Here is a 22323-nt window from a genome sequence, read left to right as displayed (position 1 = left end):
GTGCCGCCCATCAGTGCAGCATATTAGTGCCTCCACATAAGTGCCACCTATCAGTGCCCATCAGTGCAGCATATTAGTGCCTCCACATAAGTGCCACCTATCAGTGCCCATCAGTGCAGCATATTAGTGCCTCCACATAAGTGCCACCTATCAGTGCCCATCAGTGCAGCATATTAGTGCCTCCACATAAGTGCCACCTATTATTGCCCATCAGTGCAGCATATTAGTGCCTCCACATAAGTGCCACCTATCAGTGCCCATCAGTGTGGCATATTAGTGCCTCCACATAAGTGCCACCTATCAGTGCCCATCAGTGTGGCATATTATTGCCTCCACATAAGTGCCACCTATCAGTGCCCATCAGTGCAGCATATTAGTGCCTCCACATAAGTGCCACCTATCAGTGCCCATCAGTGCTACCTAGAAAAACATTTAATCCACTTCTGGACCGGAAGGTTTTGCCCCCTTAAGGACCCGGCCGTTTTTAGCAATTCGGCACTGTGTTACTTTAACTGACGATTGCGCCGTCGTGCAATGCTGTACTCCAATACATTTTTTTGCGCTATAAACAAAAAAAGAGCAACAATTCTGCAAAAAATTTTTAAAAAATTTATATTTTTCACTTTCTGCTATATAAAATCCCCCCCCCCCCCCCAAAAAAAAAAAATGAAAATCAAAATTTTTCATAATTTTAGGCTAATTTCTATTCTGCTACATATTTTTGGTTAAAAAAATCCCAATAAGTGTATTTTGATTGATTTATGCAAAAGTTATCATGTCTATAAAACTAGGGGAAAGATTTATGTCATTTTTATTTGTTTTAATTTTTTTACTATTCATGGCGGCGATCAGCTATTTTTAGTGGGACTGCGACATTGTGGTGGACAGATCGGACTCCTAACTGACATTTTTGACACTTTTGGGTGAACAACGGTCTGCCGTGTTACAAGGGGAGTGATTGCGGGCTCCTGGTGGCAATTGTGGCTGCTGGCCCCCGTGGATTGGCTTCCCTGCTGGCGAGTGGGCGCACATCCCCAGGATCGCAGCCTGTGGACCGCTGTACGTGGTAACCTGCTGACCTGCCACCATATAACTGTGGCGGCTGGTCGGCAAGTGGTTAAAAACATTTTTTAGGTGTTTTTTTTTTTTTTTTTTTAGCAAACACTAAAAAAAATGATAAAAACGTCATATAGGTACAGTAAAGCATGAGCGCACAATTGTCATTCAAAGAGGGACAGCAAGGGGTTAAATAAGGCTGGGGGAGAGGGAGAGGTATTCTGTAGAGACGGAGTAGGAAGAAAGAGTAAAGAGGGGAGAGTGTGGTCACAGCTCACTCACTTGCACAGTCCCAGCAGCAGCCTCACTGGGTCAGTCAGCATGTTTAGGATGTGACTGTTGGATAATGCGGCTGCCTCGTGTTTAGGATCTGAAGTTTCCAGCGGGCACAGGGAGAGAGAGGCGGGAGGAGGCAGAGCAGATCTATTCTCCCATTTCTGTAGAGGAGGGGGGGGGGAAGGGCAATGCTCTGCAGAGATACAACAGCATTCTCTCAGCCCTGTCACAGGACACATCGCCGGCTCGTAGCTGCAGTGAGTGAGAGAGGCGTTCTTTCACTGCTCCTCCACTCTGTTAAACCCGCGCTGGAGCCGCCCGAGCATTAGCACACCACCAGCTCCAGTACCGGACATGTGCAGCTCCGAGCTGCCAGCACAGCCGCCCATTTACAGGGAATCCAGGCGGCCCAGGGGGAAATTGCCAGGCTCTGAGGAAGAGGCATGGCCTCGAAACGCGTCAGCCCCCTGCTTCTATGAGATATTGGACTCCTGTAATGAGGCGGCTTTATGGAATTGATGTGCTTGTTTTTCACGAATGTTTGTGAGTAGCTGATTTTTATCTTGATATTTTAAATAAACTCGCTGAGGATAATGCGCTAGGCTGGTGCGCCCTTTTCTTTGTTTTGTACCTACAGTGTCTGGTCGACCGCCCTGGTCGTAAGGGGCAGCAAAGCCTAGCCATATTGGATGCCAAGTGTGAGTACGAGTTCCGGGATTGAGGCAGCCTGAGGACCGGGTTCTGAGCGCAGGAGTGGGGTGCTGAATAGCACTTATTTTCTTTTCTGGGAAATTGCCACCCTTCCCCCCAGCCCAGTCCGCCCCTGATTCTGTCATATGGTATACAAAATATAAACAATACATTGGGCAGTTGGGTATATACGTTGATGATGGGGAATAGTCTGGTTCTCGATGACTCGGTATATTACTGAGAAAATGACAAAAAAGTAAGATAGTAATTCTTGTATGAAGTTTTCTGATTGACTTTTGGGATCAGGAAGAACTCTGTTTAACCTGAAAGAAAACTGGGCTGAGATTTATATGGGTATTCTGCCTTCCTCTGGATCAACTTTCACTGATTCCTTTTTACTTATTTTCCTCTTTGGGAGAATTTGATGGACACATACCTTTTCTGAAGGGACAATGTATATACATACTGTAGTTTATAGGAGGGATGAGGCATTTACAACAATAAAGGATTTGCTTCAAACTCTTGGCAGTTCAGGTTAGCTGTGCGGGTGAATTGATTATCTAATTTGCCTGTCTGCCGAAATAAATCCCCGGCCACTATGACATCTTTCATTTTTGTTTTGGGTGACTTTGATAGACATACTGTATATGTGTCCTCAACTATGTAGCAATGTAAATAAATACTTTATACTCACAAAAGTATTACTTACCTGTTTCTATATGTAGAGAAGATTCCTCCTGTTTAATTTTCATAATCGGCTTCTCCTCCTCCATAGACTGCTGATCTCCACTCACCAACCTCTCTTCTTCTTCTTCCGCTTTAACCTCAACTTTGATGTCCTTTGGTTCTTCACCCTAAACCCCAAAGATGACAGAATACAATAGTAAAAAAGGGATAAGAGATTATATATTGTTAAACAATCTCAAAGTTTAGAATTATTTTGGAGTTCTATGTCTCAGTCCCATCTACCTGATCATGGCGTGAATAGTCGTGATCTTCCTTTATGGAATCCCAGGAGTACAGAGGACCTCCATCCTCCATAGACTGCCCATCTCCCCTCACCGACGTCTCTTCTAATTCCTCTTTATTTTCAACTTTGATGTCTTTCTGTTCTTCACGCTAAACCCCAAAGATGACAGAATACATTTATAAAAAGGAACAAGTAATTACATAGAAGAATGTCATTTCATAGCTTAAAATTCTTTTGGTGCTCCAATTGCTTAGTACCATCTACCTGATATGGTTGAGCATAGTTGTGATCTTCCTGTGTGAAATCCTGGCAATACAGAGGACGGGGACATCTCTCTGGTGGGTTCCCATTACTGGATCCATCTACCAGATGATGGTGAGGGATGGTGTGATCTTCCTGTGTGGAATCCCGGGAATACAGAGGAAGGGGACATCTCTCTGGTGGGTTCCAATTACTGGATCCATCTACCTGATGATGGTGAGGGATGGTGTGATCCCCCTGTGTGGAATCCCGGGAATACAGAGGACGGGGACATCTCTCTGGTGGGTTCCCATTACTGGATCCATCTGTAGGAAACACACACACTGACTGAATACATTGTTTCTATGTGTTTATCAGATGATGGGGGATCTAGGTGGACCCTCCGTACTGCTCTCTCCTTTACAATAAAGTCTCCTCTTACCCGGTGATGTGAGGGGCGGCTGATTCTCCATGACGACGTCCTTGTAGAGATCCTTGTGTCCTTCTAAATACTCCTATTCCTCCATGGAGAAATAGACAGTGACATCCTGACACCTTATAGGAACCTGACACACACAATGATACAGTCACCATCCAGACACATCCCTTGTCTGTTACTGGATAATGTCCCAGAATTCCCAGCACCACTCACCTCTTCTGTCAGCAACTCAGTGATCTTATTGGTGACATCTAGAATGTTCTTGGCACTGGTTACCTCTGTTATGAGGCCGTGAGGTGGTGGCACTTTGATGGGTGAAGACAACTTTTGGGTGATAATGGGATGACTGGATAATTATTATTATTTTTTTTTTTAAATCCTGTGTAAAGAGAGAAAGTAGCAATCATCACCACAGACTTCCCAGAATCCTCCTCACCTCCTACTGATCTATACAGGACTCTCCTCTTTGTAGATGTATAATAAACTGATAATTATTTGGAGTGAACTGGGATGAATAATCTATATTAACTATCTCAGTACGGGACACTTTCACCCCTTCCTGCCCAGGCCAATTTTCATCTTTCAGTGCTGTGACACTTTGAATGACAATTACTCAGTCATGGAACACCGTACCCAAACTTAAACTTTTCTTTCAGTGGCATTTCATCACCATTGCGTTTTTAGTTTTTGCGAAATAAGTGGAAAAATACAGAAAATGTTTTAAAAAAACAAACATGTTTTCTCAATTTGTGTTATACAGATTTGCAAATAAATAATACTTCTTCATAACTTTAGGACAAAATGTATTCTGATACATTTCTTTGGTAAAAATAACCCAAATTAGTGTATAATATATACTCTGTGTGAAAGTTGTGAAAGTTATAGAGCCTACAAACTATGTTTGTTATATTATATATATATATATATATATATGAAAATCCTGATGTACTAATGGCCTCATTTCATGAAGCCCTAAAATCCAGGACAGTATAAATACCTCCCAAATGACCCCCATGTAGACAGTCCCAAGTATTTAGTAAGGGGCATTTTGAAGTTGTAATTTTTCTGGTCACAATTTATTGGTAAATTAAGAAATTAAATATTTTTTTCCCATAAAGATGTAATTGAACAAGTTATTTCTCACACATAGCATAGGCATACTTCTAATTACACCCCAAAACACATTCTGCTATGTCTCCTGAATATGGGGATACCACATGCTTGAGACTTTTTTACAGCCTAGATGCATAGAGGGGCCCAAAATCCAAGGAGCACGTTTGGGCTTTCAAGGAGCATAAATTCCAACTCTAATTTTCTGACTGCCTATTACATTTTTGGAGGCCTTGGAGCACCAGAACAGTGGAAACACCAATAAATGACCTCATTTTGGAAAGCAAATTCCAATGTATTTTCTGAAAGGCATAGGGAGTCATTTTTTGCCAAACATTTTTCAAAAATGCAGTAAAGAAAATTATTATTATTATTTATTTTACGCAAAGTTGTCAATTAATAACACATGGCATAGGCATACTTAGAATAACACCCCAAAACACATTCTGCTATGACTCCTGAGTATGGGAATTCTACATCTTTGAGACTATTTTTACAGCCTAGATGCAAAGAGGGGCCCGAAATCCAAGGAGCATGTTGGGTTTTCGAGGAGCATGCAATTTCCTGACTACCTATTACATTTTTGGAGGCACACCGATGTAAGTGAACATGTGAAGTTTATTCACCACTGTATATCCAAAAGTGGACATTAAAACATCACAGACAAGGACAACAGGTTGACGCATTTCCCGAGTTTACACTCGCTTACTGTGGTTATGAGTTTTGGATCTACATTGGTGAATAAACTTCTCATGTTCACTTACATCGGTGTGCCTCCAAAAATGTAATAGGTAGTCAGGAAATTGCATGCTCCTCGAAAACCCAACATGCTCCTTGGATTTCGGGCCCCTCTTTGCATCTAGGCTGTAAAAAAGTCTCAAAGATGTGGAATCCCCATACACAGGAGTCATAGCAGAATGTGTTTTGGGGTGTTATTCTAAGTATGCGTATGCCATGTGTTATTAATTGACAACTTTGTCTAAAATAAATAATATTAATAATTTTCTTTACTGCATTTTTTAAAAATGTTTGGCAAAAAATGACTCCCTATGCCTTTCAGAAAATACATTGGAATTTGCTTTCCAAAATGAGGTCATTTATTGGTGTTTCCACTGTTCTGGTGCTCCAAGGCCTCCAAAAATGTGATAGGCAGTCAGAAAATTAGAGTTGGAATTTATGCTCCTTGAAAGCCCAAACGTGCTCCTTGAATTTTGGGCCCCTCTATGCACTTACATTGATGTGCAGTCATCACTTTGTGTTTGAAGATGTTGCTGGAGACTACGGATCTGACCTGCACCTGATTATAGATCCTCACCTGAGCGGCTCATCTGCATTTGTCTCAGTACATTTTTGGAGGCCTTGTAGCACCAAGACAATGGAAACATCCACAAAATTACCACATTTTGGAAAGCAAACACTCCAAAGGTATTTTCTGAAAGGCATAGCTAGTAATTTTTTGCAAAATATTTTTGGAAAATGCAGGAAAGAAAATGATTTTTTTTTTACACAAAGTTGTCAATTAATAACACACAATATAGGCATACTTAGAATTATACCCCAAAACATCTTCTGCTGCTACTCCTCCCATGTATAGTGATACCATATATACTTGTGCTCATAAGTTTACAAAGAAAAAAGGAATTGTCAACGGATCTGTGGGAAAAGGTAGTTGAACTGTATAAAACAGAAAAAGGGATATAAAAAGATATCCAAGAAATTGAGAATGCCAATCAGCAGTGTTCAAACTCTAAACTCAAGAAGTGGAAAATGAGGGGTTCTGTTGAAACCGAACCACGGTCAGGGAGACCAACTAAAATTTCAGCCACAACTGCCAGAAACATTGTTCGGGATGCAAAGAAAAACCCACAAATACCTTCTGGTGAAATACAGGACTCTCTGAAAACACGTGGTGTAGCTGTTTCAAGATGCACAATAAGGAGGCACTTGAAGAAAGACGGGCTGTGTGGTCAAGTCGCCAGAAGAAAGCCATTACTACTCAAATGCCACAAAGTATCTTGCTTACAATACACCAAACAGCACAGAGACAACCCTCAAACCTTCTGGCACAAAGTCATTTGGAGTGATGAGACCAAAATTTAGCTTTTTGGCCACAAACATAAACACTACATTTGGAGAGGAGTCAACAAGGCCTATGAAGAAAGGTACACCATTCCTACTGTGAAACACGGAGGTGGATCACTGATGTTTGGGAATGTGTGAGCTACAAAGGCACAGGCAATTTGGTCAGAATTGATGGCAAGATGAATGCAGTATGTTATAAAAAAATACTGGAGGGAAATTTGAATTCATCAGCCCGGAAGCTGCGCATGGGACGTACTTGGACATTCCAACATGACAATGATCCTAAACACAAGGCCAAGTCAACCTGTCATTGGCTACAGCAGAATAAAGTGAAGGTTCTGGAGTGGCCATCTCAGTCTCCTGACCTCAATATCATTGAGCCACTCTGGGGAGATCTCAAACGTGCCGTTCATGCAAGACAGCCCAAGAATTTACAGGAACTGGAGGCTTTTTGCCAGGAAGAATGGGCAGCTTTACCATCTGAGAAGATAAAGAGCCTCATCCACAAATACCACAAAAGACTTCAAGCTGTCATTGATGTTAAAGGGGGCAATACATGGTATTAAGAACTGGGGTATGTAAACTTGATCAGGGTCATTTGGGTAGTTTCTGTTGTCATTATGATTTAAAAAGAGTAAACACAGTTGATTGATAATAAATAGCTTCAGCCAAACACTAACCACGAGTGAAAGAAACGTTTTTGTGTTATCATTCATATTCTCTGAAAAATGGCCAAGAAATCATAAATTCTGCCAGGGTGTGTAAACTTATGAGCACAACTGTATGCGAGACGTTTTCACAGCCTAGGCACATAGAGGGGCCCAAAATCCAAGGAGCACTTTCAGGCGTTCTCGGGGATAAACTATGCATCTGATTTCCTGACTACCTATCTTAAATTTGGAGGAAAGCAGAAATACCCACAAAATGACTACATTTTGGAAAGCAAACACCCCAAGGTATTTTTAAGAAGCAATGGTGAGTCTTTTGAAGACTTCATTTTTTTGACACCCACGTTTTTGAAAAATGGAGAAAGAAGATAATATTTTTACACAAAGTTGTCAATTTAATGAGTTTTTTCTCTCACACAGCATGGGCAAACTTAAAATTACAACCGAAGACACATTCTGTTACTCCTTCCGATACCACGTGTGAGACTTTTTCACTGTCTGGGCTGATTATATACCGGACGTTGTATCTTGAGTGTCACACAAATTACCTGATTGTATAAAAACCAATGTACTGTAATGGTTTGCTCTATAGGAGTGGTCAGGGAATAAAGCTTAGTGTAGCATCACCCATAGCAGTCCCAGGGGATGGCTGGCACTGGTGTCTCACAGGAATATAGTCAGACATGTTGGTGGGTCAGTTCAGACATGGTGAGCAAACAGGCAAAGGATCAGTGTGTTCAAAGAAACAGGCCAGGGTCATTACAGACGACAGGCAGTGGCAACACTGCACTGCTGTGGCAGCAATCAGGAACACTGCTGCTCACTTATACTGGTCAGGTGACAATCAGGGACACCATTGCTGGCTTAGACTGGTGTAGTGACACTGCAACTGGTGTGGTGATCAGAGTCAATATGACCGGTGTACCAGTGATCAGGGACACTGTGACTGGTGTGGCAATGATCACTGACACTGTTGTAGGTGTGGCAGTAATCAGAGACAATATGGCAGTGAACAGTGACACTGAGTGATGTGGCGGTGATTGAGGACAATGATTGGTGCGGTATAATGTCTCCATAGTCTAAGTCCCCATTTACATTGGGCAGGACACTGTCTGCGATCTGCTTTCTCAGAGGAGGATCTGCCCACTGATCCCTGCTGAAAAGGAGGATGACCGGTACATGTCCGCTCCACCTAAGCAGTGTGGACACAGACACAGCCCATTCTCCTCTATGGGCGGCTGGATGCAAATGGACCTCCTGTCTATAAACCAGAGGCTCTGGATGGACAGTTGGATAAATGGTTCTATATTTAGGAAATAACCGGTCTATAAACCAGAGGCTCTGGATAGACAGTTGGATAAATGGTTCTATATTTAGGATGTATCTGGTCTATAAACCAGAGGCTCTGGATGGACAGTTGGATAAATGGTTCTATATTTAGGATGTATCCTTTCTATAAACCAGAGGCTCTGGATGGACAGTTGGATAAATGGTTCTATATTTAGGATGTATCTGGTCTATAAACTAGAGGCTCTGGGTGGACAGTTGGATAAATGGTTCTATATTTAGGATGTATCCGGTCTATAAACCAGACGCTCTGGCTGGACAGTTGGATAAATGGTTCTATATTTAGGATGTATCTGGTCTATAAACCAGAGGCTCTGGATGGACAGTTGGATAAATGGTTCTATATTTAGGATGTATCCGGTCTATAAACCAGAGGCTCTGGATGGACAGTTGGATAAATGGTTCTATATTTAGGATGTATCCGGTCTATAAACCAGAGGTTCTGGATGGACAGACATATTTGTGTGTATCATCTACTGGAGATAAAAGACGTCACAGTGACTATGGAGGAAGAGGACGGAACATGACGGGAGGGGGTTACTGGGTGTTAATATAAAATAACATCTTATTACCTCCTCTGCAGTCGGTTGAAGGAATATCTCCATCCACTTCCTGCAAGTTCTCCTTGCTCTGGGAACTTTCTGTCTTTAGAAGGGACTTTGGTGTGCAGATGACATCACTTCCTGTCTCTGCGTTCCACTGACAATAAGTGAGATCACCACCTTGTGGAGAAAATGAAAACTGCTGCCTTTTTTTTCTAGTTTCTAATATCACATGCAATTAAAAAGCCAGATAATGAAAAAATATAATAGAAAATAAATTAAAAATGGAAATATAATAATGTTTTGCAAAAACTATCTTTAAATTTTTCCAGATAAATAGTTTTTGGAAAAAAAATCTTTGATGTATACATTTTTTCATAATGGGCACAGGAGGTGTGCAGAGCTGGAGGACTGGAGGAACCCTCATAATAGGCATAGGAGGTGTCTAGAGTTGGGAACCCCCTGGAGGACTGAGGGAACCCTTGTAAGGGGCACAGGAGGTGTGCAGAGTTGGGAACCCTGTGGAGGACTGGAGGGAACCGTCAAATTGTGCACAGGAGGTGTGCAGAGTTGGAAACCCCCTGGAGCACTGGGGAAACACTCATAATGAGCACAGGAGGTGTCTAGAGTTGGATACCCCTTAGAGGACTGGGGAAACCCTCATAATGGGCACAGGAGGTGTGCAGAGCTGGAGGACTGGAGGAACCCTCAAAATGGGCACAGGAGGTGTCTAGAGTTGGGAACCCCCTGGTGGACTGAGGGAACCCTTGTCATAGGCACAGGAGGTGTGCAGAGTTGGGAACCAGTGCCATCTTAAGAGCATTAAAGGGCCCCGGGCAATGCAGTGCACTGGGGCCCTGCCTACACAATCACCCATGAGAATAAAAATGCAAATTATCAATAAGGCGATATTTATTGGTATAGCAGTGCCAGGCTAATGACAGCTTCCGAGTTCAGCGGCTGGGTCCGGTGAGCACACACGGATGGGAGTCAGACTCGACTGTCCTGTATGTGTCTGTTCCCGTGGAGGTGGACAGGCATTCCTGCAGTTGTGGGCTCCCCCTTCATGGCCCAAGTGGCCTGACAGCAGCGCAGGGCCGACAGGCGCTTGCCACCTGCTAAGTTCGGTGGCAGGATGCACACAGGAATCGGGACTAATGCTTGGCTGGGGCTGGGCCACTGGGCAGATGGGGCCCCCCAGGCAAGTGGGGCCCCCGGGCAACTGCCTAGCATGCCCATGCGGTAAGATGGCCCTGTTGGGAACCCCCTGGAGCACTGGGGAAATACTCATAATGAGCTCAAAAGGTGTCTTGAGTTGGATACCCCTTGGAGGACTAGGGAAACCCTCATAATGGGCACAGGTGGTATGCAGAGTTGACAGGAGGTGTGCATTTTGGCAGGAACCCTTCATGATGGGCACAGGTGTGCAGAGCCAAGATAAAGAGATGTACAGGGATGGTGGGGAAGGGTAACCAGATGTCCCAATTTTTAGGAGGCTGACCACAGCTAAAATGTGTCCCCAATGTTGTCCTAGTTTAAGAAACAACATCAAAGACTGTGCGTAGATCCACCTAGAAACTACTTGCTGTTCTCTCACTGCTTCCTAGGGGTGGAGAAGGGAGACATCGATTAAAGCCTCCAAGTTTATCAGGCTTTTCCAGCTTTTGCTTGTTTTTTCTCTCGGCGTGTGGGTTCTTTGCCATCCTGTCACTGTCTGTAGATTTTTTTTTGTAATGGAAAAAGGCTGTGTGCAGACAGATGTGTAGGGATTATGGGAACCCTTCATAAGGAGCACAGAAGGTGTGTAGAGTTGGGAACCCTGTGGAGGACTGGGGGAATCCTCATAATGGGCACAGGAGGTGTGCAGAGTTGAGAACCCTGTGGAGGACTGGGGGAACCCTCATAATGGGCACAGGAGGTGTGTAATGTTGGGAACCCACTGGAGGACTGGGGAACCCTCATAATGGGCACAGGAGGTGTGAAGAGTTGGGAACCCGTGGAGGACTTGGGGAACCCTTGTCAGACTTACAGTACAAAATAGAACAACACCCTAGTAATTGGCACAGCAGGCATTCAGAGTTTGGAACCCCATGGAGGACTGGGTGAACCCTCATAATTAGCACAGGAGGTGTACAGAGTTGGGAACCCTTCGAAGGACTGGGGAACCCTCATAATGGGCACAGGAGGTGTGCAGAGTTGGAAACCCGTGGAGGACCGGGGGAGCTCTTGTAATGGGCACAGCAGGTGTCTAGAGTTGGGAACCCTCTGGAGAACCCTCATAATGGGCACAGGAGGTGTGTAATGTTGGGAACCCACTGTAGGACTGGGGAACCCTCATAATGGGCACAGGAGGTATGTAGAGTTGGGAACCATGTGGAGGACTGGGGGAAGCCTCATAATGGGAACAAGAGGAATCTAGAGTTGGGAACCCCCTGGAGGACTGGGGAAACCCTAGTAATTGGCACAGGAGGCGTGCAGAGTTTGGAACCCCATGGAGGACTGGGGGAACCCTCATAATTAGCACAGGAGGTGTACAGAGTTGGGAACCCTTCGAAGGACTGGGGAACCCTCCAATGGGCACAGGAGGTGTGCAGAGTTGGAAACCCCCTGGAGAACTGGGGGGAACCCTCATAATGGACACAGGAGGTGTGCAAAGTTGGAAACCCGTGGAGGACTGGGGAACTATTGTAATGGGCACAGGAGGTGTCTAGAGATGGGAACCCCCTGGAAGGACTGGGGGAACCCTCATAATGGGCACAGGAGGTGTGCAGAGTTGAAAAGAGGTGTGTATTTTGGTAGGAACCCTTCATAATGGGCACAGGTGTGCAGAGCCAGGATAAAGGGATGTATAGGGATGGTGGGGAAGGGTAACCAGATGTCCCCATTTTCAGGAGGTTGACCCCAGCTAAAATGTGTCCCCAATTTTGTCCCAGTTTAGGAAGCAGTCCACTTAGGGACTACATGCTGTTCTCTCACTGCTTCCTAGAGGAGGAGAAGGGAGGAAGGGGAGGGGTGCACGCATTAAGCTCCTAGTTACCACTTTGGTCCAAGTGTCACTAGACCAGTGTTAGCCAGGAAAAGTGTTCCTGATCACTTCCACATCTTTACTGTATTACAAGACCAGTGCAACCATCAACAGTGTTCCTGATTGCCTCCACACCAGTTCAAGTCTCACTAGAAAAAACCCAGTAACAGCGTTCCCGATTGCTGCCACAACAGTCTCAGAGTTGCCAGACTAGTTTAAGCCAGCAACAGTATTTATGATCATTGCCACAGCAGTACCAGTAACCACAGGGATTATTTGTTCACCTTCTGTTCAGCCTGTAAGGAGGAGGGGGGGGGGGGGGGGCAGTAACAGACGGTATACCCATGCTGGCTACTATGAGTTATATACCCCCAGGGTTTTTCTTGGGCTATGCCAGGCGATGAACTGGGTCACTAACCCTTGCATGTGGGGTAACACTTTACCCGAAGGTGTGCTCATCAATGCCTGGGACCAAAGACTAAGGTGGCCTTCAAACTCAGAGATGAGCCACATGTGTGTAGTATGGAGTTCCTCCAATAGGCTGCTCATCCCATGTCCTACACACTTGTACTGATATATGTGTTGCATTCAGAGGGACAGACTGAGACTCTGCCCACTCCACCAGTCAGCGTACCTTTGTTACCTCTCTCCCAGTAACAGAATGAGCTCCCACTGAGCACACAGCGCTGACCTCATCTGTGCTCACACTTCATTCTTCCTATCCTGTACCTAGTGATCAGGCCATAGATCTCCATTATGGTAGTCCACACCCAGTGAGCAATGGTGATGGACAGCTAGGGAGGAAGTCATAGCGCACTGAACCCCTCACTACCAGAGGTCCTGTCACCTAACCAGGTACCACGCCAATGACTGGTTGCTGTTCTTCCTTGCGATTACTCATGGCAACTACCTCTTCCTCCTTGTCTTACTAAATGACCCTTTGTGGCACTGATGTTACACAAAGCCCATATTGCTGTTTTGGACCCAGGTTCATTAGGAATACACCAAGACCCCCCTATGTGCCCCTTGAAGAACTTTACACCAGGCTCTGAGCAGTTGGATTAACTTTTACTGTACACTTGGCGCAACATGTATGATATGCAATAACGTCTCTCTCCTAACTGAACCTAACTGCGGCTGCCCCAGGTTACCTGCACAGGTGAAGCTTCAGAAAAGTCCATACTTGGAATTGCTCAAACTGAGAAGTCCATCTTCTTGGGATGTCCCGGTGAATCGGCATTCCAGAGCGGAACACAGGTCCCAGCAATTCTCTGTATGTATCCCTAGTGGCGTGTGCCCCCCCCCCCCTCCCCCCAGGATCCAGACAGCTTTTCTTTACTCTATAAAATTGGGTAGTTTTGTGGATGTTTCTACTTTACTGGTGCTTCAGGGCCTCCAAACACAATATAGTAAAAAAATGAGATGCCTAATTTATGCCCCTTGAAGCTTAAAGTGATCCTTGGATTTTGGGCCCCTCTATGTGACTAGACAGCAAAAGAAGTGTCACATATGTGATATCCCCATGCTCAGGAGAAATAGCAAAATGTATTTCTAAGTATGTCCATTCTGTGTGAAAAATATCTTATCATCATTATATGTGTAACACTTCCCCCCCCCCCCTCCCTGTAGGGGTTGCAGGTGAAAGGGTATCCCACTGCTGTCCAGCCAGGCACATGACATTTTAAGCTTTTTGTGAACGGCCCTGGAGCTTTGTTTTGTGTTTTTATTAGGGGGTAATAACTTGGATGGGGACAGGAATAATGGGATGCCCAACTTGATAGTGACAAAACCAAGGACAACGCCCTCCCTATATACAACTCCAATTGATTCCTCTGTACAAGCTAACAGTCTCGGTTAGTTCAGCAACAGCCCCTTACAGGCTAGGAACTCTAAGTCCTTTTGGAAAGTAGCACAATGTGTAGAAAACTACATCCTGGAGTACCTCCAACTCCCCTGTAGACACTTGTCCCAGCGCTATCACTGCAGGAAATACCAGCCCACCTGACTGCTTCTTTACCAGCCCATGTGGCTGCTTTTTCCCCAGTCTACCTGACTGACTCTCTGACTTAAGCACACCACCGTCTTCAAGAGAGACCTGCTACATGTGGCCATCTCTCTCCACTCGTAAGTTCCTGCACCGTGTTGTAATACTCACACTGTCCTTGTTACTCCCACTGCCTCCCAGGAAGCACTACCTCCAAGCTTCTCCTGTTGTCAGGATCCTCCCAGGCCAGCACCCATGGCCCGGCCTGAGGAAGAGCACCCACCCCAGACTGGGAGGTTCACCTCAAGGGCCACCGGCAGCCTCCTCAGCACTGCATCTCCATCTTCCACCAGACTCCCCTGCCAGCATGACTCATTCAAATGTAAGGGCTCACTAAGTCCTCTGCCAGGCACACCACCTGGGGATTGGCTATGCCCCCCTAAATATGCAGAACAACCCTCCAAGCCTCCGCCTTCCAGAACATTCTCCAACCTTCCAGAACCAGGGGAAGGCACCAGAGAGCTGTCTGTACAAGTCATGCTGCCCTGAACTCTAATAACCCTGGCTCAGATTCAAAGCCTCAAAGGATTCAGACCTGAGTCAGAATATATTTTACATGTTACTAGTAGCACACTAGAGGGTTCTACATATGTAAAAAAAAATAATAATATTTAATTTTATCTTCTTTCTTCATTTTCCACTTGTGGCAAAAAAATATGATCTTCAAAAGATTTATTAGGTGTTTCTCTTACCCTGGCACTTTAGGGCCTCAAGTAATGTAATAGGTAATCAGGAAATTAGATGCATAATTTATGCCCCTAGAAAGCCTGAAGGTTCTCCTTGGATTTTGGGCTTCTCTATGCATATAGGCAGCAAAATAGTCCCAAACATGTGGTCAGAATATATTTTACCTATTCGGTCACTAGTAGCACACTAGAGGGTGCTACATATGTTAAAAAATCACTTTAATCTTCCTTTTTTTTCATTTTCCACTTGTGGCAAAAAAAGGTGATCTTCAAAAAGACTCACCATACCTCTAAATAAAAAATTTGGAAGGTCTACTTTGCAAAATGGGATAATTTATTAGGTGTTTCTCCTGCCCTGGCACTTCAGGGCCTCAAGAAATGTAATAGGTAGTCAGGAAATTAGATGCATAATTTATGCCCCTAGATAGCCTGAAGGTGGTACTTGGGTTTTGGGCTTCTCTATGCATATAGGCAGCAAAATAGTCCCAAATATGTGGTCAGAATATATTCTACCTATTCGGTAACTAGTAGCACACTAATGAGCAGGGCCCTCCAGTTCCTCCTGTATTGAATTGTATTGTAACTGCATTGGCTTCCCTCACATTGTAAAGCGCTGCGCAAACTGTTGGCGCTATATAAATCCTGTATAATAATAATCAATAATAATATGTAAAAAAAAAAAAAAATCAATTGAATCTTCTTTCTTCATTTTCCACTTGTGGCAAAAAAAGGTGATCTTCAAAAGACTCACCATACCTCTAAAAAAAAAAAAATGTTGGAAGGTCTACATTGCAAAATGGGATCATTTATTAGGTGTCCTGGCACTTCAGAGCCTCAAGAAATGTAATAGGTAGTCAGGAAATTAGATGCATCATTTATGCCCCTAGAAAGCCTGAAGGTGCTCCTTGGGTTTTGGGCTCCTCTATGCATATAGGCAGCAAAATAGTCCCAGATATGTGGTATCCCCATACTGGGGAGAAGTAGAAGAATGTGCTTTGGGGTGTAACTGTAAGTATACCCATGCTGTGTGTGACAAATAACTGGTTAAAATGACAACTTTGTGAAATAAAATCCAATTTTATTTACTTTCTCCATTTTTAAAAAAAATTGTGGCAAAAAGAAAATGTACGATTTCAAAAAAACTCACCATGCCTCTTACTGAATACCTTGGACTGTCTACTTTCCAAAAAGAGGTCATTTTGGGGGTGTTTGTACTGTTCTGGCATTTTAGGGCCTCAAGAATTGATATACAGAAGGCCGTTAGTACATTAGGAATGATCAATTTTTAAAAATGGAGACTCTACAGCTTTTACGCGTACTAAAAAATATACATGTATTTGCTTTTTATTATACCAAACTAATGTAACAAAATAAATTTTGGCCTAAATTTATGAAGAAGTGAAACATTTTCCACACTCTGAACAAAATCAAGGATTCTGACCTTAATATGAATAGGGATGCTCACCCATGTGAATTCTCTGGTGTTTAAGCAGGCTTATTTTCTGACTGAAAGATTTCCCACACTCTGCACATGAATAAAGATGCTCACCTGTGTAAATTCTCTTGTGTTTTTACAGTTTTCTCCTTTCTGAGCGAAAGATTTCCCGCACTCTGAACATTGATTGGGACTCTCACCCATGTAAATTCTCTGATGTGTACAAAGGTCTCTTTCTTAGAATAAAAAATTCCCCGCACTCTGAACATGAATATGACTGATCACCAGTGTGAACTCTCAGATGTTTTAGAAGGTCTCAATTTTGACTAAAACATTTCCCGCACTCTAAACACAAATAAGGATGCTCACCCTTGTGAATTTTTTGGGTGTTTTTTTTTAATTAAAAGATTTCCCACACTTGGCACATGAATAGAGACACTCACTTGTGTGAATGCCCTTTGTGGTGTTACGATTTTCTCCTTTCTGAGCGAAAGACTTCCCGCACTCTGAACATAGATAGGGAGGCTCACCCGTGTGACTTACCCAATGTCTAACAAGGTCTTCTTACAGAGTGAAAGATTTCCTGCACTCTGAACATGGATTGAGATGCTCACCTGTGTAAATTCTCAGAGGTGCACGAAGGTCTCTTTCTTAGAATAAAAGATTTCCCACACTCTGAACATGAATAGGAACTCTCACCTGTATGAACTCTCTGGTGTATAAGAAGTGAACATTTCTCAATTAAGCATTTCCCACACTCTGAACATGAATAGGGAAGCCCACCCGTATAAATATTCTGAAGTCTAAGAAGTAAACATTGCTGAGTGAAACATTTCCCACACTTTGAACATGAGTATGGACACTCATCCATGTGAATTCTCTGATTTCTAAGGTCACTGTTCTGAATGAAGCATTTCCCGCACGTGATGAACATGAATAGAGGCGCTCATCCGTGTGAAACTTCTAGTGCATTAGAAGTGCAAATTTATGAGTGAAACCTCTCCCACACTCTCAGCATGCATAAGGATGCTGACCTGTGTGAATTCTCCGATGTCTAAGAAGGTTTCCTTTCTGAATGAAACATTTTCCGCACTCTGAACATGAATAGGGAAGCTCCCCCGTGTGAATTTTCTGATGTTTAACAAGTCCTCCTTTTTGAGTGAAAGATTTTCCACACTTTATACATGAATAGGGACGTTCACGCATGTGCATCTTCTGGTGTTTAAGAAGAAAACATTTCTGATTGAAACATTTGCCGCACTCTGAACATGAATAGGGAAACTCACCCGTGTGAATTCTCTGATGTTTACGAAGTGAAGACTTCAGAGTGAAACATTTACCACACTCTGAACAACAATAGGGACGCTCATCCGTGTGAATTCTCTGATGTGTAAGAAGGGTTTCTTTCTGAATGAAGCATTTCCCACACTCTGAACATGAATAGGGACGCTCACTCGTGTGAATCTTCTGATGTGTACGAAGGTCTCTGTTATCAACGAAGCATTTCCCGCACTCTGAACATGAATACGGACGTTCACTTGCATGAGTTTTCTGGTGTTGAAGAAGGTTTCCTTTCTGAGTGAAACATCTCCCACACTCCGAACATGAAAAGGGACGCTCACCCGTATGAATTCGCTGATGTGTATGAAGGTCTCTGATCAGAATAAAGCATTTCCCACACTCTGAACATGAATAGGGACGCTCACCTGTGTGAATTCTCTGGTGTCTAAGAAAACTTCCTTTATGACTGAATTGTTTCCCACACTCTGAACATGAATAGGGACGTTCACCTGTGTGACTTCTCTGATGTTCAAGAAGGACTCTTTTCTGAATAAAGCGTTTCCCGCACTCTGAACATGAATAGGGAAGCTCCCCAGTGTGAATTCTCTGATGTGTACGAAGGTCTCTGTTCAAAATAAAAGATTTCCCGCACTCTGAACATGAATAGGGACGCTCACCTGTGTGAAGGCTCTGGTGTCTAAGAAAATTTCCTTTATGATTGAATTGTTTCCCGCACTCTGAACAGGAATAGGGACGTTCACCCGTGTGAATTCTCTGATGTTCAAGAAGGTCTCTTTTCTGAAGGAAACCTTTCCCGCACTCTGAACATGAATATGGACGCTTGATCATGTGCTTTTTCTTGTGTCTAAAAAGTGCTGTGTGTTCTGTGAAACGTTTCCCACACATTGGACATGACAAATACCACTCTTCTGTTTGGATTTCTTCATGGCTTAATGAAGAAGCTTCATTGGAACTCAATGGATCTTTGAAAGTTTCTGTACTGTGAGGTCCTATAGTCTTGGTGTGTGATTGGTTAGAAGATTCCTCAGGATTAGAGGGATCCATTGATTCCCCCAATTGGTAAGGTGTGGGATGTGTATTTGGAGTAGCGGGGTTCACTCCTGGAGAATATTGTACAATGTTATTATCTTCTGCTTTATAATCTGGAGATACAATGAGATGTTCCTCAGAGGTATTCCGGACATTGGGTCCACCTGTCAAAAAGAAATTTCACAATAAATGTTATTTTATAAACTTTAAATTAAGTCATATATGTTGGTCCCACACTAAATGTGTTCTAAGAGTTCTGGCATGGAAATTGGGGGCAATTAGAAGAGAAAAATACGAATACAAACCAAATAAAGGAACAATACACCCAAATCACACTGAGGAACATTTTTTGTGCATTGATGCCATTGTTACTTTAAGAAAGGAGATGGACCTTTCATATGGTGTACAGCATCTCCTCCTCATTTGTTGGGAACATGACGTTATATTGAGGAATGGAGATGGTCCTTTCATATGGTGTACAGTATCTCCTCCTCATTTGTTGGGGAACATGACGTTATATTGAGGAATGGAGATGGTCCTTTCATATGGTGTACAGTATCTCCTCCTCATTTGTCGGGAACATGACGTTATATTGAGGAATGGAGATGGACCTTTCATATGGTGTAAAGTACCTCCTCCTCATTTGTCGGGAACATGACATTATATTGAGGAATGGAGATGGACCTTTCATATGTTGTACAGTATCTCCCCCTCACTTGTTGGGGAACATGACGTTATGTTGAGGAATGGAGATGGACCTTTCATATGGTGTACAGTATCTCCTCCTCACTTGTTGGGGAACATGACGTTATGTTGAGGAATGGAGATGGACCTTTTATATGGTGTACAGTATCTCCTCCTCATTTATTGGGAACATTGGGTAAAGTGATAAATATGATACTTTCTTCTGATGAGGACTAGAGATGATTATTTCATTAGGTATACAATATAAACAATGCAGTTGGGTAGATACGTTGATGACGTTCTTACTGTCAGCAGTTAAGAATTCTCAGTCTTTCCTGTACAGAAACATATGATGTTTTGTTTTTTGTTTTTTTTTTGTACATGGGCAGCACAGGTTGCGTATATTTGGAAGAAAAAATGTTTTTATCTCTGTATACAGAAAGGGTTGTTTTGTTTTAAGAGTTGTACAGATGGGGAATAGTCTGGTTCTCGATGACTCAGTATACTACTGAAAAAATGACAGGAAGATACAAAAATGTAAAATAGTAATTCTTGTAGGAAGTTATCTGATTGACTTTTGGGATCAGGAAGGACTCTGTTTAACCTGAAAGAAAACTGGGCTGAGATTTATATGGGTATTCTGCCTTCCTCTGGATCAACTTTCACTGATTTTTTTTTTACTTATTTTCCTTTTTGGGTGAATTTGATGGACACATACCTTTTCTGAAGTGATGTGACAATGTAAATACATTACAAATACATTCATGGCAATAAAGGATTTGCTTCAAACTCTGGCTGTTCATGTTAGGTGAGCGGGTAAACTGATTATCATATTTGCCCGCCTGCTGAAATGAACCCCCCCCCCGCCCCCCCCCGGTTACTATAACATTTTTATTTTTGTTCTGGGTGACTTTGATAGACATACTGTATATGTTTCCTCAACTATGTAACAATGTAAATAAATACTTTATACTCACAAAAGTAGAATGAAAATGTAAACTGTTTGTACATTTCGTGTTTTTGTTACTTACTTGTGTCTATATGTAGAGAAGATTCCTCCAGTTTAATTTTCATAATCATCTCCCCCTCCTCCATAGACTGCTGATCTCCACTCACCAACCTCTCTTCTTCCTCCTCTTTAATCTCCACTTTGATGGCTTTTGGTTTTTCACCCTAAACCCCAAAGATTACAGAATACAATAGTAAAAAAGGAATAAGAGATTATATACTTTTAAAGAATCTCAAAGTTTAGAATTATTTTGGAGTTCTATGTCTCAGTCCCATTTACCTGATCATGGGGTGAATAGTCGTGATCTTCCTTTATGGAATCCCAGGAGTACAGAGGACCTCCCTCCTCCATAGACTGCTGATCTCCCCTCACCGACGTCACTTCTAATTCCTCTTTATTTTCAACTTTGATGTCTTTCAGTTCTTCACCCTAAACCCCAAAGATGACAGAATACATCAAAAAGTGATTACATAGAAGAATGTCCTCTCATAGCTTAAAATTCTTATAGTGCTCCAATTGTTTACTGTCATCTACCTGACAAGGTTGTGCATAGTTGTGATCTTCTTGTGTGGAATCCCGGGAATACAGAGGACGGGGACTTCTCTCTGGTGGGTTCCCATTACTGGATCCATCTACCTGATGATGATGAGGGATGGTGTGATCTTCCTCTGTGGACTCCTGGGAATACAGAGGACGGGGACATCTCTCTGGTGGGTTTCCATTACTGGATCCATCTGTAGGAAACACACACACTGACTGAATACATTGTTTCTATGTGTTTATCAGATGATGGGGGATCTAGGTGGATCCTCCGTACTGCTCTCTCCTTTACAATAAAGTCTCCTCTTACCCGGTGATGTGAGGGACGGCTGATTCTCCATCATGACGTCCTTGTAGAGATCCTTGTGTCCTTCTAAATACTCCCACTCCTCCATGGAGAAATAGACAGTGACATCCTGACACCTTATAGGAACCTGACACACACAATGATACAGTCACCATCCAGACACATCCCTTGTCTGTTACTGGATAATGTCCCAGAATTCCCGGCACCACTCACCTCTCCTGTCAGCAGATCAATGATCTTGTTGGTGACTCCTAGAGTCTTCTTGGCACTGGTTACCTCTGTTGTCAGGCAGTGAGGTGGAGGCACTGTGATGAGTGATGTCCTGTGAAGATGGATGCTGGGTGGTAATGGGCTGACTGGATAAGTTTACTTACTTTTTTAAATTCCTGTGTAAAAAGAGAATGGAACAATTATCACCAACAGACTTCCCAGAATCTCCCTGTCAGGGCACCAACGGCAGGAGAAAGACTCTAGGACTCAGTATCTGTTGGTGCACCAATGGCAGGAGAAGGACTCTAGGACTCAGCATCTGTCCGTGAACCAATAACAGGAGAAGGACTCTAGGACTCATCATCTGCGGGTGTACCAATGGCAGGAGAAGGACTCTAGGACTCAGCATCTCCACCAGTACTTCACATGGGCCTTTATAAAGGAAGCCTGCTGATTGATCTTCAGCTTGTTACTGTGATTTCTTGCTCATGTGATCCCTAGTTACTAACCGGCTTGTTCCTGACCGGTCTCCTGCCTGTCTCCAGTCCCTGACCCCGGCTTTTCAAATGGACACCCTTTGCCTGCTTCTCGTGTTTGACCTTGGCTTCCACCTGATTTCGTCTGATTTCCCA

At 43.3% G+C, this 22323-nt stretch overlaps 1 protein-coding gene across 1 annotated transcript in view; it reads right to left on the bottom strand.

Annotated features, from left to right (window-relative positions):
* LOC309564412 (uncharacterized protein) overlaps positions 1–22323 on the bottom strand; it is a 1531146-nt gene that overhangs the window by 461695 nt on the left and 1047128 nt on the right.

Source organism: Pelophylax lessonae (genome assembly GCF_965119305.1).
Source record: "Pelophylax lessonae genome assembly, chromosome: 9".
In the NCBI taxonomy this organism is placed as follows: domain Eukaryota; kingdom Metazoa; phylum Chordata; class Amphibia; order Anura; family Ranidae; genus Pelophylax; species Pelophylax lessonae.
This window is presented reverse-complemented; position numbering and strand designations above follow the sequence as displayed.